This window comes from Aricia agestis, chromosome 20, assembly GCF_905147365.1.
Source record: "Aricia agestis chromosome 20, ilAriAges1.1, whole genome shotgun sequence".
Taxonomy (NCBI): domain Eukaryota; kingdom Metazoa; phylum Arthropoda; class Insecta; order Lepidoptera; family Lycaenidae; genus Aricia; species Aricia agestis.
In genome coordinates, this window is record NC_056425.1 from 10,085,620 (window position 1) to 10,103,390 (window position 17,771).

Below are 17,771 nucleotides of genomic sequence, written 5' to 3' on the forward strand. Positions count from 1 at the left end.
GATTTCAAGAAAGTTAAATTAAAATTTACCATTTACCTGTCAAATCCATACAAATTAATGCCGCCTCGTCTCGCCTCGCCTCGTCGCGTTGTGCTCTGAATTGACCCAAGTACACGTTGGAAGCCCACTACATGAAGCGGCAACAGACGACGACGTGTCGTCGCGACACTACTGGTTTCTATGTACCATCGGGGAAGTTAATTCCTATGCAATTGACTGACCAACGTTATTTGGTCGAATATGTCAATTCAATGTTATGTCAATATGTCAAATGTGATCTGTCAGCTGGGTTTGACGTACCGCAGTCCGCAACCAAACTACTTAATAAGTCCCTGATTTGCATAGGAATCAACTTCTCTGATAGTACATATTTGTCGTTTTGTGTCGCTTGCTTCGTGTCGCTAGCTGCGGAGGATATTTCATAGAATAGAAGTATATAGAAACCAGTAGTGAGTAGTGACACGACGACACGTCGTCTGCAGTTGTCGCGTGTCACTCGGTTCCAACTTGTACCTTTACAATACAGTTACAATCAGGGAAAACGCAACTCCTCACAATATTAATTACATACCTGTAATTCAATTAAGATTTTAGCATAAGCTCATTAGAGCTTTATTATTATTAAATAATACCCCCACACTCGTTTCGGTGACGATGGCCGATTTCATTAAAACCAGGCCAGGTATGCAGGAGTAATTTTATAGTGCCCAAGTGTGTGCGCAGTACACAAGAGCGCTTTCTATTCCTTTACTCTCATAACCTAATAGGACGGAAGACCGACACGACTGGCAAAAGATCGGGCGCAGGACCGACTTTTTACATGCCCATCCGACGCATGTATCATCTTACTTGTCAGACAAACAGGATCAGCCTGCATTGTCCTAACCAAACTTGGAAATAACATGTTTCCAACGCGGGAATCGAACCCACGACCTCCGAGTCAAGAGCTACGCTCTTAACCACTGGACCACGGGCAGCATAAGGCTGTTAAGCCCGGCCGCACATTGTACGACATTTCTGATCAGAAACAGTTGAACATCCGAGCTGTCTGTTACATTTTGTACTGAGCCGAGTGAGCTCGAACTCGCCGGAAGGATATTTCGGATAGTGTGCGGGGTGGCGGTCCGACGGAATTCAACTGTTTCTGATCAGAATTCGGACAATGTGCGGCCGGGCTAAACTCGTCATTAAATTGAAATTGCCATCATTAAATTAAGTCTCTGAGTGCGGTAATTAGAGACTTGCATAATATCAGCCATGAAACTGAAACACAATAACTCTGAACATACATAATAACTCTTAGATACACTCATAACTTCATAAGTCATAACAAAAAATGAGACATGAAGACACAAGAAGAACCCTCTCAGTTGAAACCAAAGAAGTAGTGAAAAACGAGCCCAAAATTGAAAATTCATTTTCACCACTGAGCTGTGTTATGTCAACTGTGGGCGCGTGATTAATTAGAAACATGCTGTATAATGTCAATACTGTAAGATTAAGAAGAAAATCACACTGTATATTGTCAATGTGCTGACCGTGAGAATCTACTTTGTAGTGACGTAGAGCAAAATAAAACCCAACCCATAGCCTGCCTTGGCTAGGCCCTAGGTGAAAAAGTGGTATTTTATTTGGGTTGGGGTAAACGAGCAAATGGGTCACCTGATGGAAAGCAACTTCCATCGCCCATGGACACTCGCAGCATCAGAAGAGCTGCAGGTGCGTTGCCGGCCTTTTAAGAGGGAATAGGGTAATGGGGGAGGGTAGGGAAGGGAATAGGGGAGGGTAGGGAAGGAAACAGGAGAGGGTTGGGAAGGGAAAAGGGTAGGGGATGGACCTCCGGTAAACTCACTCACTCGGCGAAACACAGCGCAAGCGCTGTTTCACGCCCGTTTTCTGTGAGCCCGTGGTATTTCTCCGGTCGAGCCGGCCCATTCGTGCCGAATCATGGCTCTCCCACGTCAAGAATTGTGGTAATTAGTGGTAACCGTATATTATTGAAATGCGAGACTAACTTGGCGTTAAGTCGACAGGAATGTCAAATGTTTCCTATTCGCTGTTAACTGAGAATCGATACTTCCGATTTTGATATTTCGATATTATCTATGCAGTCTATATATTAAAGAAAATTTTAAAAAAAATTATCAAAAATTCGCTACTTCGCGCTGAAGCTACGGAGCCGATATTGGTGGATTTTGATATTTTGAATACCGCCGACAGCATATTATAGATATTTTTTTTCCGAAAAATTATCGGTTAAAGTAGGTTTAATTTTTTTTATAAAATAATAAAAATATGTATTCTCTATTAAAATTATTACTAGCTATTTGACCTTTGCTCGGTATTCGATAAAACACGAATAAAATGACATTTTCTAAAAATGATTCCTAGCTAGATCTAGATACCAAACTAGATGTCCCGTGCGGCTTCGCCCGCGTAAATTAGGAATTTTACGGAAACCGTACATTTTCCCATAAAAAATATTTCCCCCGTTTTTCCCACATTTTCCTGAGTTTCTTCGGTCGTATTAGTCTTAGCGTGATAATATAATATAGCCTATAGTCTTACTCGATAAATGATCTATCTAACACTGAGATAAGTTTTTAAATCGGGCCTGTAGTTCCTGAGATTGACGCGTTCAAGAAACATACTCTTCAGGTTTATAATATTAGGTAGGTATAGATTTTTTTAAATTATCGCTTGACAAACTCGAGTCTCGATCTAAAAGACTATGAAATGGTATAATATGGTAGTGATGATGACGATGATGAATGTAATTTACATAGTAGCATATGCTTTCTGTTCTTTAAACAACGCCGAAACTCCCAAACTTGTATCTATAAAGAATCAGGAGTTCTCTCAGCACCTTCCGAACCACGGTATACCAGGTATATCTCGGTGAAAAATCTTACTTTTTGGTAGCATATGCTTAGAATACTTCTCACGAAACCGAAGTCTTCACATGTTTCCCTATAAGTTTTGAGGAGTTCCCTCGATTACTTATGGATCCTTCATTAGATCACCACTTTTGTGAATATAATACCAAATTGGGGTGATACCCTATATACCAAAAGAAACATTTTGAAAATCGGTTAACAAACGGCGGAGTAATCGTTGAATATAAGAAAACGAACATAACACCTCCCCCATTTTGAAAGTCGGTTAAAATTGTAGCCTATGTGTTATTCTGATGTATAAGCTATATTATTGTAAAGTTTCATTAAAATCCTTTCAGTAGTTTTTGCGTGAAAGAGTAACAAACATCCATACATCCACACATCCACACATCCACACATCCACACATCCACACATCCATACATCCATACATCCATATTAGTAGGATATAGGACTAGATGACACCCGCAACTCCGTTGCGCTCAAATTCGTTTATCGCGTGGGAATCGTACATTTTTCCAGGATAAAAAGTATCCTATGTCCTTTCCCGGGACTCAAAGTATCTCCATGCCAAATTTCAGAAAAATCAGTTCAGTGGTTTGAGCGTGAAGAGGTAACAGACAGACAGACCGACAGACGGACAGACAGACAGACACACTTTCACATTTATAATATTAGTATGGATTTTTCATGAAAATTCCGAGATTCCAATTATATATTTTATATATTTATATATACAAGAATTACTCGTTTAAAGATATAATAAGATTCGCGCGACGGACTCTACCCACTTATCTGTACATCCGCAAAAATGTCCGACAAATTATTTAGCAATATTATGATTTATGTCGTTTGTATTAATTAAAAAAAAACAGATAAACAATGACTAACGCGATAAGTTTCGGTGCAGGAACAGATCGGAGCGGTTCACATTGACCGTGAATTGCTTCCGCCAGTCCACCGCCAACCAGCCCCGCGCTCGCACGTCCCCGTGCGCTCAGTCTCAACCATAAGTGTCGTGAATTATTAAAAAAAAAAAGAAAAAAAAATGACGGCGGCAAGAAAAAAAAACGTTCGTAACACATACAGGGTGTAGCTTTGTGTCGCTTGCGATGGAGTGTCATGTAATGTTCAGTGTTTTATCGCATTTTACTCGAGCTCTAATTTTAAAATTAACTTTAACCGAATGTCAATTTAACGCTTGCGTCAATGGGATTTTTCATCGAATTAAAATAACTGCCGGCAATAAAATATATCGTAAAATTACTCATATTTACGATATATTGTAGTAATTATTTTTAATAATAGATTTTATTATTTATAGCCTGTATTTAACATTAAGCTAAACTAGTGTTTCTCTGGACTGCAGTTTCCTTAGGAGTCCTGTTTTCTTCAGTTTTATTCAGGTATTTGTTTGGTATAAGAAGGTAAACGTCCTAATATTATATAAAGAATTTTATATTTCGTGTATAATAATTTATGTAACATATTAATATTAACAAAAAGCTTTTATGCTTATGCTGCGAGCTTCTTAATGTGAAAAAGCAGTGATAACAATTTCTGTTGTTTTGTGTTAACATACATTTTACAAAGTTACTTATAACTTATAAGAAGCCAAAACTTCTTTAGAATTAAGATCGCGTTAATTTTATATCTCAGTTTTCAGAAAAAAAAAATTGCGTAAAAATATGCTTGTTGAGATTTGAGAAAAAGAGAGTTGAAAAGGAAGTGTTTGAAAAAAATACGATTTAATATAAAGTAATTTTATTCCTAGACCCAAGTTAGTCTATACCTACTATCTACAATTAAATAAGTACAATATTTTAGTAATTAGTTAAGAATCATTAAAAGGTACTAAATTTTCAGGTGGTATACCTGTTAATGTGAATCCTAAATACACAAGAAAAGTTCATTGGAACAAACTCTATGAACAATTAAAACTCGGAAAAATAAATACGGGCGCAAAAAATTGCTTACTTTTAAAACATATGTTGATGTACGTAAAACGAGATACCTAATATTTTATCATCAAAAAATAACACTCTATTTAAAAAAAACATAATATATTTATAATAAGCATGTAATTTAGAATTTTCTAAAACTACGAAAACTTACAAAAACTTACGCGATAGAAAAGACGCATCACTATGAAAGATTGTAATATTGACATTGTAATATTGTAATATTGACATTCTAATTTTTAAATTGAGTTTTAAGCCCGGCCGCACATTATTTGAATTTCCGATCGGAAAAATTCGGACGCCCCGCTCACATTTTGACACGTCAGAATTCTGGTAGCATGCGGAATCCACAACAAAATGTATGAACAGAACTATGAGTTCCAGCGGACGTCCGAATTTTTCTAATCAGAAATCTTATATCTTTAAACGAGAAATTCTTGTATATATATTTGGAATCTCGGAATCGGCTCCAACGATTTTCATGAAATTTAGTATATAGGGGGGTTTCGGGGGCGATAAATCGATCTAGCTGTGAATTATTTTTAGAAAATGTTATTTTATTCGTGTTTAGTCGAATACCGATCAAAGCTCGGTCAAATAGCTAGTTTCTTATAATGTGCGACCGGGGTAATATTATATAATGCAAAAGTCAAAACAATGAAAAAAGTAGACTGTAGAGTAGATGATGACGAGCCGTTAGATTTTCACAAGTGTCGGACACTTTACACTTTGATCGTTAAAAATGTTCAGCTGTCTAACAACTAGTAATTTACAGTAGTTCATTTTAATCCAAATCAAAACAACTCTCTACTGAAATTCGAATATCGAATATTGGGATACTGGATACCAAATTGCCATCATTGTAACAGTATATTCGCTACTTGTCATAATCCCCAACGACGAGTATTGGTTACAACACTTGACATTGCAACGTTATTCACTACTACAATCACGTGTTCTATTCAAGTGACGTTCTTGTCGATATCGATCATTTAATTTATACTTTTAGATTCAACTTTTACTTCTTTTCAAAATAATATTGTTGCTTACTTTGATTGTGATATATTGCATGATAATCTTTGGGGATAGCATCAAACTGTCCAAAATCTAGCTATAACGCGTTGATGTTCATTGATTCACTAAATCTATCTATATATATAAAACTCAAAGGTGACTGACTGACATGGTGATCTATCAACGCATAGCCAACACCACTGGACGGCTCGGGCTGAAATTTGGCATGCAGATAGATGATATGACGTAGGCATCCGCTAAGAAAGGATTTTGATCAATTCCACCTCCAAGGGGTTAAAATAGGGGATGAAAGTTTGTATGTAATAATACTTCTTAACGCGAGCGAAGCCGCAGGCAAAAGCTCGAAGAAGAATAAAAGGTTTTTTCAAAATTTTATTTAGTGTCACAAAATTTAAATTATATGTTTTATAAATTTTTGACTTAGTATTACTATAGACTAATAAAAATTGCAATCGACTATAAACTAAGGCCCGCACTAGACGCAAAAATAAGCTCTTCATTTTTATTTGTGAATTGTGACGGACCCTAAATAGCTAAATTAAAATAATGAGACACATTTCGTATAATTTTATGTTAAAAATATGTTAAAAATTTCATATAATTTTAATTTTTAACATATTTTTAATATGAAGTTTGCCGCGATACTTTAGACTTTATCGACAATCTATCGACATTTCTCAAGACAATAACACATCACTAGCAAGAGTATTGCACGTCGCGTTTAATTCCCGTTTATTAAACAAATTAACAATATGGGTATCAGATACTCTGCTAATTGTCGCCCGACGCGCACCAAACGGGCGTAAGTGTATGGTGTAAGTAGTTCCATTGGTATAATATTATGTGTAGACAGTGTAGCGCTAGTGGTGTAAGTGACTCGTATTACTCCAAATTGTCGTATGTTTGAACTTTGTGGATTATACATCTTTTTTAATTTCAATGACGGTTTTCGATATTTCATTTGCCGCTAGAGGACAGACCCGCGAAGTACCGCTTGGTAGATCATGTTTTCAAAAACTGTATGAATTTTCCGAGACTTTAAGCCATTGATAATAATTATTAAAAGCAATATGTTTTTACTATGACGTTTAGGTACTTTTAAATAATTGAAAAGATAGAGATATATTTTTAATGTACCAAACATTAAAAATATGTCTCTATCTTTTAATCATTGGTGTATTAAAGCTTTTGAAGAAAATGCTACTATATAAAAATAAGTCGGAATTTCCTTCCTGACGCTATAACTCCAGAACGCACAAACCAATTTCCACGGTTTTGCATTCTTTGGAAAGCAGGAAAACAGGGTAAATCATTTTATGGCAAAACAACATTTGCCGGAACAGCTAGTCGACAATTATATGTAGAAGCATTACAAATATACAAGAAGTATACTCGTATTTTTTAATACCTTTTATCACTTATGTGGCCTGTTTCACCACTTCCTGATAAGTGACGAATAGGCTATCCACCAATTAACTTGACAGATCAAGTATGGAGAATCTGTCAAAAAATCAGGACTAAATTATGTAATTTAGTCCTGATTATTTGCCACCGGCAGCAATTCAAAGCGATGAGAACTCTACAGAAAAATCCACTGCTTTAAAGTTTAAACCACTTACAGTCGTGTTTCGCTTCTGTCATCGGTTTTTTGTGAGAGCCCTTAACCGAATAAGGTCCACAGACAAAAAGAAGTACGAATCGTTCACGGTCCCAACAACTAACTAGTACAGCAACACATTTTTTAACCAACCGCATCAGAAGTAGAGTTTTGTTCTTCGAACGTTCATGCATGTATATCTTTTACAGTTGTAGAGCCTCAATGGTTTGTCAGATTTTACTATACTATTCGTGCATTTTATTCGTCGAGGAAAGGCTAACACAGTTTTTCCGTACAAACGTATTACCCAATTTACTCCCTGGACAATGCGTCTAGACAAATGATTTTTTATACAATATTGGGATCTGTTAAAGCCATGCTTTTACGTTCGATTTTTTCCAAATTTACTAATAAATAAAAAAATATGCCCCTCCAAAAATCGCAAAAAAAAAAAGAATGCTCCGTACCCCGCCAATCCACCGACCATAAAACTGAAAGATCTTTAAGATAAAATAAAAACGTAGAGGCATAGACTCACTCTTCCTGAAGATATTTATAAAAATAATAATTAGATAGGCTCTAATTTGAAGGAGGAATAAGAGGACTACGTTACCTCGACATCTGTCTCTATCACAATACACGTGCCGGCTCAGGGTGAAGTGTGATGGCAATAGGTTATGCCATAATATATAAATGTTATGCCAATAATATGCCCCTCTACATGTTCGTAATAGATTGTATGTCCCCGGGCCCATGTGTAGAGGCCACAGTTGTATTTTGTTTTTGTATTTCGGTTATTTAATAATATCTTTAAGAGCGTAACCTATATTTTATTTTCATTCCATGGGGTTTTCTCCCAATAATATAAATACATTAGGATGAGTCCCAATTTCACCAGCGACTGTTAAAGTTAATGCTCGAATTAGTATCTCGTTACCTCTTTCGGCTTTCTTATGTATGAAAGAGAAGGCATGACATTTTAACAAGCTGTTAACACTAACAGACGTTGGTGAATTTGGGGCTAAAAGATTCTAGGTCACATAATACCGTAAATCTGATGTACTTAAATGTTATGTTATGTTCCTATCGTAGTTGTTATGTTTTATAGAACTTTATGGTTGATTAGCAAATATGGATTTTCTACTCCATACAAAATTATTTCTTGGAACTTTATATTATACAGTTTTAAAAACGCTAACTTGATATCGCTTTGTTCTGCTAACACTACAAATTTCTTGTGAAGAAAATATTACAGCTGATCTCTTAAACTTTTTTTTCACCGTGTGTTCAGTACCTTTGTCCGTACATAGGATCATTTTTATCTTGAAAAATGTACGGTGGATAAACGAATTTTAGCTCAACGGAGTTACGGACATAATCTAGAATGAAAAAAAGCTATTTCTTTTCCACCACGGGTGGATTGTAAACATGCTGTTTACCTATGTGAAATTACAAGAAAAATTTGTGCCACGGAAAATGCCTTATGGCTTATCAGCTCGATCGAATGCCGCGCTCGATACTTTTCACGTTTCTTGAGTCAATACACTTTCAGCTGACCGATTTCGGAACAGCTTACAAAACAGGAAGTTTATATGATTTTATAGTAAGCTCAAATATTATATCAATAAGAGGTAAGGTTTACCTCTTATCTATACTTATAATAAAATCGTAGAGGTAAAATTTTTGTACATTGAAAATAAACTTGAAATAACGAGTCAGGGGCATGTTAGAAGAGTAGTAGTCCACACTTTTACAGTTTTTGAAATTTTTGTTTCTCTGTCTGTCTGTTTGTCTATTTGTACAGGCTAATCTCTGAATCCGCTGGACCGATTTCAATGAAATTTTGAATGATGATACCTTACATCCCTGGTCAACATCTTAGATACTTTTTTTTAACCAACTTTAAAAAAGGAGGAGTTAATGTTTACTTTGCTGTTTGTGGTCAGATTTTCAAAATTCTTTGTTTGTTGTATAGATTGCCCGAATTTGATACCATGTTTACAATAAAATCGGCCAAGTGCGAGTCGGACTTGCGCACGAAGGGTTCCGTACCGTTATAGAGAAAAAAGGCCAAAAGTTGTGTTTTTGTATGGGAGCCCCCCTTTAATTTTAATTATATTCTATTTTTATTATTAATTATTAAAATACATATATAATTAAGGATTTTGTGATAATTTCAACTGCCTGCCTGTTGTCTTTGTTGATATCGAGCAAAAGAGGCCAAAAAAATTATGTTTGTTGTATGGGAGCCCCTTAAATATTGATTTTATTTTGTTTTCAGTATTTGTTGTTATAGCGGCAACAGATATACACAATCTGTAAAAAATTCAGAGCTCTAGCTATAAAGTTTCTTGAGTGTATCTCAAGAACCGTTAGGTATAGCTAGAGTTAGCTAGAGCCAGAGCCTGGAAACAAACAGACGGACAGACAACGAAGTCTTAGTAATAGGGTCCCGTTTTTACCCTTTGGGTACCGAACCCTAAAAACGGTGATATGATAAGTAATGGAATTGAAGAAACTCCTCGAAATTTACAACGACAACCAAAGTGATTACCAATTCTAGCAAAGGTCGATCTTTAAAACTGTTCCTAATATTCGTAAGCAATTATCCAAACCCTGGATGGATATTAACCACTGTGTATCTCAATTCATTACCGGCCATGGAAATTTTAAAGTCAAACTTTAAGGATCTAAGTTACTAGCATCTTTCGAGCACATAGGTAGAAATGGTAGAATATGTACTACCGAAGGCAGTATGTTTGAATAAACCTCTCATCGTGTTCTCTGGGAGAGTTTTTTTCTGCCAAGACGAAAGAACTACAATGCTAGACAACCTACAGTATAAATCTGATGTCGCATACGATATCCAAATAAAATAGTGGTAGATGGGTGTTCAATTTTCTAAATCTCGATTTTAATAACATACATTCACGCGGACGAAGTTGCGGGCAACAGCTAGTTAACGAATATTTCGAAACTAAAATTAGTTAAATCGGTTCAGGCGTTGTTGAGACATTGCGAAAGTAACAAAGTTGATTATAGTCATCATTTTTATTAATATAAGATACTGATAATGAATAATAAGTTAAAAATTAAAAAATGCGAACATTTATTTTTATTTCCTAACAGTCTGTTTTACGTTTTATGTTCGAACCACTGCACCGATTTTAATGAAATTTCATATTATCTTGACTTCAGCCGTAGAAAGCCGCCAAGTAAAAAAGCTTAAGTGTCGTCGCACACGGGCCACACGCGACAGCCACAAACGCCGTTTAAGCTAGTCTAGTGGTCATAAAGTGAATCGTTCTAGCGTGTGGCGGACACCGGCAGAGTAGACAGAATTATAGACTCAGTCTATAATATAGAGGATGCCGACTTAGAACTGATGTTGAAATTTTTAAATTTGACGTATTATAACAGCCAGCGCGAGGCACTTTCCGTTCATAATCCTAGTGAAACCTGTCCGTTTCTTTGCAGTCGAATTACTGGTAGTTATGTCTATTGTGACACCGGCGTCAAAAATGTAAGATAACTACAGGAAATATGCCGGTAGCTACGTTTTGTGGTTGTGCGGTGGCCCGTATGCGGGAAGCCCTTAATCGTGAAAAATATAGAGTTTTCGCGCGTTGATTTTTTGCGTGAATTAAGTAGCCGGTAACAAGTGACTATATAATTTATAACACGATACTCGTTTCAACATGCATACCATGACGTGATATGCCGCTGATCATTCATAAATTCAGAACCAGTTTATGTGTGAATAAAGAATACAAAATAATATACAACATTATATAAATGCTAATGCATGTATTATAAAAGTATGTTACCTCTTGTTGATGTCGCGTGTACACCACCGGAGATTTTCGCCTGTAGGTAAAGTTTAAGAAAAAAAATCTATTAATTAATAAAAATTAAGGTTCATTCTCATTTATTGAAACAAAAGCTGTGAATTATTCATCTTCTAGTATATTTGTGCATATACTTACTACATTTTTTTAATATTGAAAAAAAAAACATTTATAGGCTAGCATGGGGTTCCTTTAAATCCATTTCTATCAGCCGACAGAACTTCCTACCCAAGGAAAAAGGGGTAAGGGAAGCCTCCCTAAAACTTTGTCCAAATCCCTTGTAGGGGCAATAGGGCTTCCCTCAAAAGGGTTCTCTAGAGACAGACACCACGACAGACGGTAAATCCTTACAAGACTGGTGGAATCTTGATAATTGCAGCAAAAACTTTTCCAACATGAGATACCATTGTATGCGCGGTCACACGTCTTAACACAATTCTCTAATTTCGTTCACACATTAAATCATCAATCATCATCAACATCAACCCAAACAACATCAAAATCGTACAGCTCAAAGTAAATATTATGTGTAGATCTGATTTGAGATTGATCAAAAACTAATTTTCAAAAAAGCACATGTTTTTAAAGTTATTTAGCGGTATTGTGCAATATTTTAAGATGGGTAAAAATGGTAACTCGTGTCAAAACATCTGACCTAATCCAATATTCGACGAGAAGTAGACCGCCGGCACGGAGGAAGGAAGGAGGAAGTAATATTGTCTCCCTCTTTTTCTATCCATGTTCCAGGTCCGTGGCACTATTCTTCATGCTTAATTTTCTCTCCTTCTTTTCTAAAATTTGTCTATTCTAACATTCATGTCCATGTTATATGGTTGAAAATATATTTTATAAAATGTCGCATTATAATTCACAACTAGTATATATACAAATAAAAAACTAATATATATTATCTAGTTGTTTACATACCAGATGGTGCATTCTACTAGAATCAATGTCTAGGTTACGTAACGAACTCGATTCACATATTGACTTCGGATCAAAGGTTTAGAAACTTTTCTGTTGTTTACACAAATACTATATTTAGTTTTATTATTTCATTTTATTTATTCTGAAGATTAGAGCTAGAATCTTGAAGTTTATTACACGTTTTCCTCTGGTTATCAGCTTATCACTAACAAAAAAAGTTTTTTTTTTAATAAGGGTACATTTAGGTTGAATAGGGAATCAAAGTATGCAGTGGTATATGCATACCGCCTGGAATACTATGAAAGTTTATGAATAATAATAATTTATTAGAATGCTTTTACTGTAGATACTAGTAAACTTTTAAAGGAAAAAAAATTGAAGGAAAATAATTATAAGAGTAGAGTCCAAAATGTTTCGTTACTTAATGAGCTGTACCTAGCTAAAGTATGATTAGATAGTTGGTAACTTTTTTACTACATATAACTTTAAAATCTAGTTTCCGTTGGCCTCACCAAGGATATTGGGATGAAAGTAAACATATAGGTCAAGTTTTCAGGATAGGTGCCAAGTACTTTAAACTTGCGCCGTTAAACAGCCAAACTCATTAAAATACCTTATTTGCTGACGTCAGGACCGATGCATAGTTATTAAAAGTTGTATGTAGTACATGGATTGTCAATGAGGGTTTATGATATTGCAACATTTTATAGAGTTTAGGAGCTCACAGCAGTTTCTTTCAGGCAGATTAAGCCCGGCCGCACATTGTCCGAATTCTGATCAGAAACAGTTGAATTTCGTCGGACCGCCACCCCGCACACTATCCGAAATATCCTTCCGGCGAGTTCGAGCTCACTCGGCTCAGTACAAAATGTAAGAGACAGCGCGGACGTTCAACTGTTTCTGATCAGAAATTTCAGACAATGTGCGGCCGGGCTTAAACGCACAAACTATAAAAGGTGTAGTACATGGATTGTTAATGAGGGTTTTTGATATTACAACATTTTATAGAGTCTAAGAGTTCACAGCAGTTTCTTCCAGGCAAATTTAGGGTCAGTTCACATTGCAACTTTACGCAATTCACTTTGAAATAACTTATTCAAATCTGAACTTTTTTACTACATAAGGGACCTATCAGACAGGGAGCTGCAGTCTCTGAGGGAGGGAGGGAGCTCTCTGTAGGTCCTAAAAATTCTATAAACATTGAATTTTGTAGGTCAGGCTGTTTGTTCCAATTTTGAATGGCTCATTTAGCAATGCATCGCTTCACGACGACACTGAGAATTAACCCTTCCGATTTGTCTACGCTTACGGCACTCACGGTCTGTTTCATTGCAAGAAAAAATGGCGTATTGCCGCGTCGCGTTTGTGAATTGAAAATATTAACTGTCATACTCGTAATGTCAATTGACTAAAACCACAGTTTTGATGGTTGTGGCATGTAATAATTTTGGCGTGTGGCAAATGTGGTAATTTGTTGCCACAAAACACATTATGTATTAGTCTTTACCACAGAACATAATTTATTTTAAATAGTGCCTACGAATAATAAAAAAAATAAGGAAAAGTAACTCCGTCAAAAAACATGCTCCACAATACTTGTCATAAAAGTGTACCTTAAGGTACACATTTCAATAAATTTGCAATAATTAGGTGACCTTGAGCGGTACTAGGCTGACGTTACATGACAGATCAAAAGGAACCAAATTTAAAACGGTAATAGTATGGGAGTTACGATTCCTTAGTTTTTATTACTCGTAGAATAGAGCTGATATAATTAACATTCATTTGTAAGAGGAAGGCATAACCTACGTATTTACTGGAAATGTAATGTTCCCGTGGGTTTTTGCTACGGGTACGGAATTGCTGGAAACTCGTAAAAGGCCGGCAACTCACCTGCATCTCTTCTAATGTTACAACTTACAAGTGTCCAGGCTACGGTATTTGCTTTCCATCAGGTGACCCGTTTCCTCGTTTGCCCGTAAATTTATAAAAAAATCTAGCTTTAATGTTAGAGATTAGTTGCATTGTATAAAATAACAACAATATGAACCATGGCGCCCGTAATCCCGTAATCTGCATTGTAGAGTTTCAAACAATGGTCAAGGTCGGAGCAGGAATAAAAAGTTTAACTACCCACAATGCACAATCAGATTTATTTTACGACAGCTCTGATACAGCAATAAAATGCACTGGAAGTGTTGTCACTGAAAACTATGTAGAGCTAGACGGAAACTGGAATTCATGCCTGAAAAAACGTTCAAGTAGTTTAATACAATGTAATACACCAAAATAATACATCAAAAATTCGAGAACGTCTGAACCGATTTAGATGATTTTCGTCTTGAAATGTTCGTGGAAGTGCAGGAAAGGTTTGTATTAGGGGGAAAGGATATGTCGATTTGTTAAATCTTTGATCCTGTTGCAAGCGCAACCATAGCAAAAAATGATATTATACAATTCGATTTGCAAGAATGAGGAACTTATTTGATGTTCTGCCAAAGAATTTATACAGTGCATAGTTCGTTTGAGATGCGCTGGTAGGCGCCACTGCTAAGGTTGTCAAACTCCATTTTCAAATATATCGCCAGTTTTGTTATACTAGAACTTGGCTTGACACGCTACCGCGTGTCTAGATGTTAAATTAATAGACGACACTCGCAACTCCGTTCCGCCAAAATTCGTATATTGGCCGGAAACCACGTACTAGTCAAGAACATTTTTTTTATTACTATCAAGCTATTTTTTTGTGAGTAGCTTCATTTTGATAACACAAACAACATTTTTATCTGCAAAAAATCTTGAAAGTGGTAGCTAACAGAGATAGAAAGGATTTCATACTTTAATTTGATGGCCCTAAAATATGGATTGTTCTATTTGTAGGATAATGTTAGTCTTAAATCATATAACTATTAACCTACCAATATATAAAAAAAACAGCTGGTTAGGGTTCCGTTTTAGGGTTCTGTAATCAACAAAACTTGGTTGACTACGGTACTCAATAACGCTTTTCTGGGATAAAAGCTCTCCTATATATCTTTTCCTAAGACTCAAAGTATACCTCGGCAAAATCAGCTGTCAACGGTTTAAGCCTGAACAGGTAACAGACAGACAGACACACTTTCGCATTTATAATATGGATTGCCAACTAGTAACTAAATCATGCTATTGGATTATATTGGTACTAAATGATTCCGATCAAGAGAAACTTTACATTATTGAATATACAAGAATAATATTTTTTAAATACCTTTTATCACTTATGTGATATGCTATCCACCACTTAACAGTTAACTTGACAGATAGAGTATGGAGAATCTGTCAAAAAAGTTGTGAATAGCCTATCCGGCACTTTATCAGGAAGTGGTGAAACAGGCCCTTAATCTTTTTGTTACCTCTTATCCTGCTCTCTGTAGAACATAAAATAGTGATGAAAATAATTAATATTAACATAATAATAACAGCTCCCACACCGGTTTCGGAGACGGGGCCGGTTTCATTGAAACCAGGGCTTGTACCACGAAACCGTTTTGAGACTCAAACAATCGAACGAGAATGCCGCGTCCTACTGTAACAAACGTGAAATGACGTTGTTAGAGCAGGACGCGGCATTCTCGTCCGATTGTTTGAGTCTCAAAACGGTTTCGTAGTAGGCCTACAGGCCAGCTACGCAGGAGTAATTTTATATTGCCCAAGTGTGTGCGCAGCACACAAGAGCACTCTCTATTCCTTTACTCTCATGACTCATTGGGACGGAAGACCGACACGACCAGTGAGAGATGCACAGGACCGACTTTTTACATGCCCATCATCATCATCTTACTTGTCAGACAATCAGGTGATAAGCCTGCATTGTCCTAACCAAACTTGGAAATAACATGTTTCCAACGCGGGAATCGAACCCACGACCCCCGAGTCAAGAGCCGCGCTCTATACCACTAGACCACGCAGGCGTTAATATTACTTGAATACTGAAATGTCTCAGGGAAAAACTAAATTTTGTCAGCCCTATGTACAGATTTATAATAGCAGAGTATAGAAGGCATTCATTTGAGCAATTGGATGCTCTATTACGCCTGTACTAGATATTAAAATATACATAAATACATATAAATATTACTATACTTGTGGGTGCAATTGCATACCATTACGAGCTAGGACAAAATTACGGTCGCTTTAGTCCTGAATTCAGCAACAATAATTAAATCGCTGACACGTTAATCAAATGAAATGAATAAACATGCTTTTTTCAAGACAATTTTGTCAGTTCAATCCGTGTTGATTAGTTATGGCAGACTAAGGGTTGGTTCAGACCGTAACGCGACTCGTAGATGCATTTCTAAATTTATATGGATTTGACAGATTCGCAAGACGTCTCACGCTATTGGAATCTGTCAAAACTCAAATCCATACAAATTTATGCCTCGCCGCGCCTCGCCTCGCCTCGTCGCGTTGTAGTCTGAATTGACCCTTATGGCGTAACGTTGATAAGCTTATTGAAAACCGAAAAAAAACATACTCATAAAAAAGAGATATTAATATATTCATGACTATCTTCTGTTATAGTCTATATATATATTTTTTAATTTTGTTGGTCTCGCTAAAACTCGAGAACGGCTGAACCGATTTCGCTAATTTTAGTCTTAAAATATTCGTGTAAGTCTAGGCAAGCTTTATATTAGGAGAGAAGTGATAAATTTGCCGGGTCATCCAGTTAAAATAAAAGTCCACATTCCCGCCATTTTATTTCCCGAATTGCAATAACCAATATGGCTTCTAAATGATATTTTCCGACACATTAAGCGGGCCACTGCGACCTCCCTCGGGCCCTCGTAAATACGTTACACCGTTTCAATGTGATATTGGTTACCAATTTATTCGTACAACTGTGACAATTTCATATTTTAGAAGCCGGCTACATGAAGTTGCAGCAGACGACGTATCGTCGCGACAATACTAGTTTCTATGTATTTCTATGAAGTGTCGCTAGCTTCTTGTCGCAAGCTTATTATATACTATATTTAGTAGAAATACATAGAAACCAGTAGTGACGTTGCGTCACGTCCTCTGCGGTTGCTTCATGTCGCCCGCTGCCAACCGGCACCTTTATACTTCCATAGAGAAAATTTTAATTAGTCTATGATACTTCGAACAAAAATTTAATTCTTTCTTAACTGTCATGGTGTCCCCATAGAGTTTATATTCTAACGCTTAAGGGTCAGTTAACTACAGTTAAGCAATACATATTACATTTTTAAATAAAAGACGTAGTCGGAATCGCTATAAGTATTTTCTTAAATAAACTCACGGCCAGACTCAACTTAACTCACTTAAGTTTAATGTAATATAGAGTTAGACAGATATTTTCATTTAAAAAAAACCAAATCTTATAAAAGATAAAAGTTTAGTACTTATGAAATGTATCTGAATGCGACCGACCGTCAAAGTACTAATTGATGATTTTAAGCCCGGCCGCACAGCCCGGCCGCACATTGTCCGAAATTTCTGATC

General features: G+C 36.2%; 1 protein-coding gene across 12 annotated transcripts in view; it reads left to right on the forward strand.

The window, feature by feature from the left end:
* LOC121737157 (potassium/sodium hyperpolarization-activated cyclic nucleotide-gated channel 2) overlaps positions 1–17,771 on the forward strand; it is a 301,993-nt gene that overhangs the window by 192,642 nt on the left and 91,580 nt on the right. For 2 of the 12 annotated variants that reach the window (XM_042128744.1, XM_042128746.1), the window contains exon 1: positions 3,848–4,019. The exons of 9 other annotated variants lie outside the window; for them this stretch is intronic. The gene's annotated coding sequence lies outside the window, so the exon portion shown is untranslated. Of the gene's footprint in view, positions 1–3,847; positions 4,020–4,282; positions 4,302–17,771 lie in introns of those variants that run through there. One more of the 12 variants, XM_042128745.1, reaches the window with a different exon arrangement.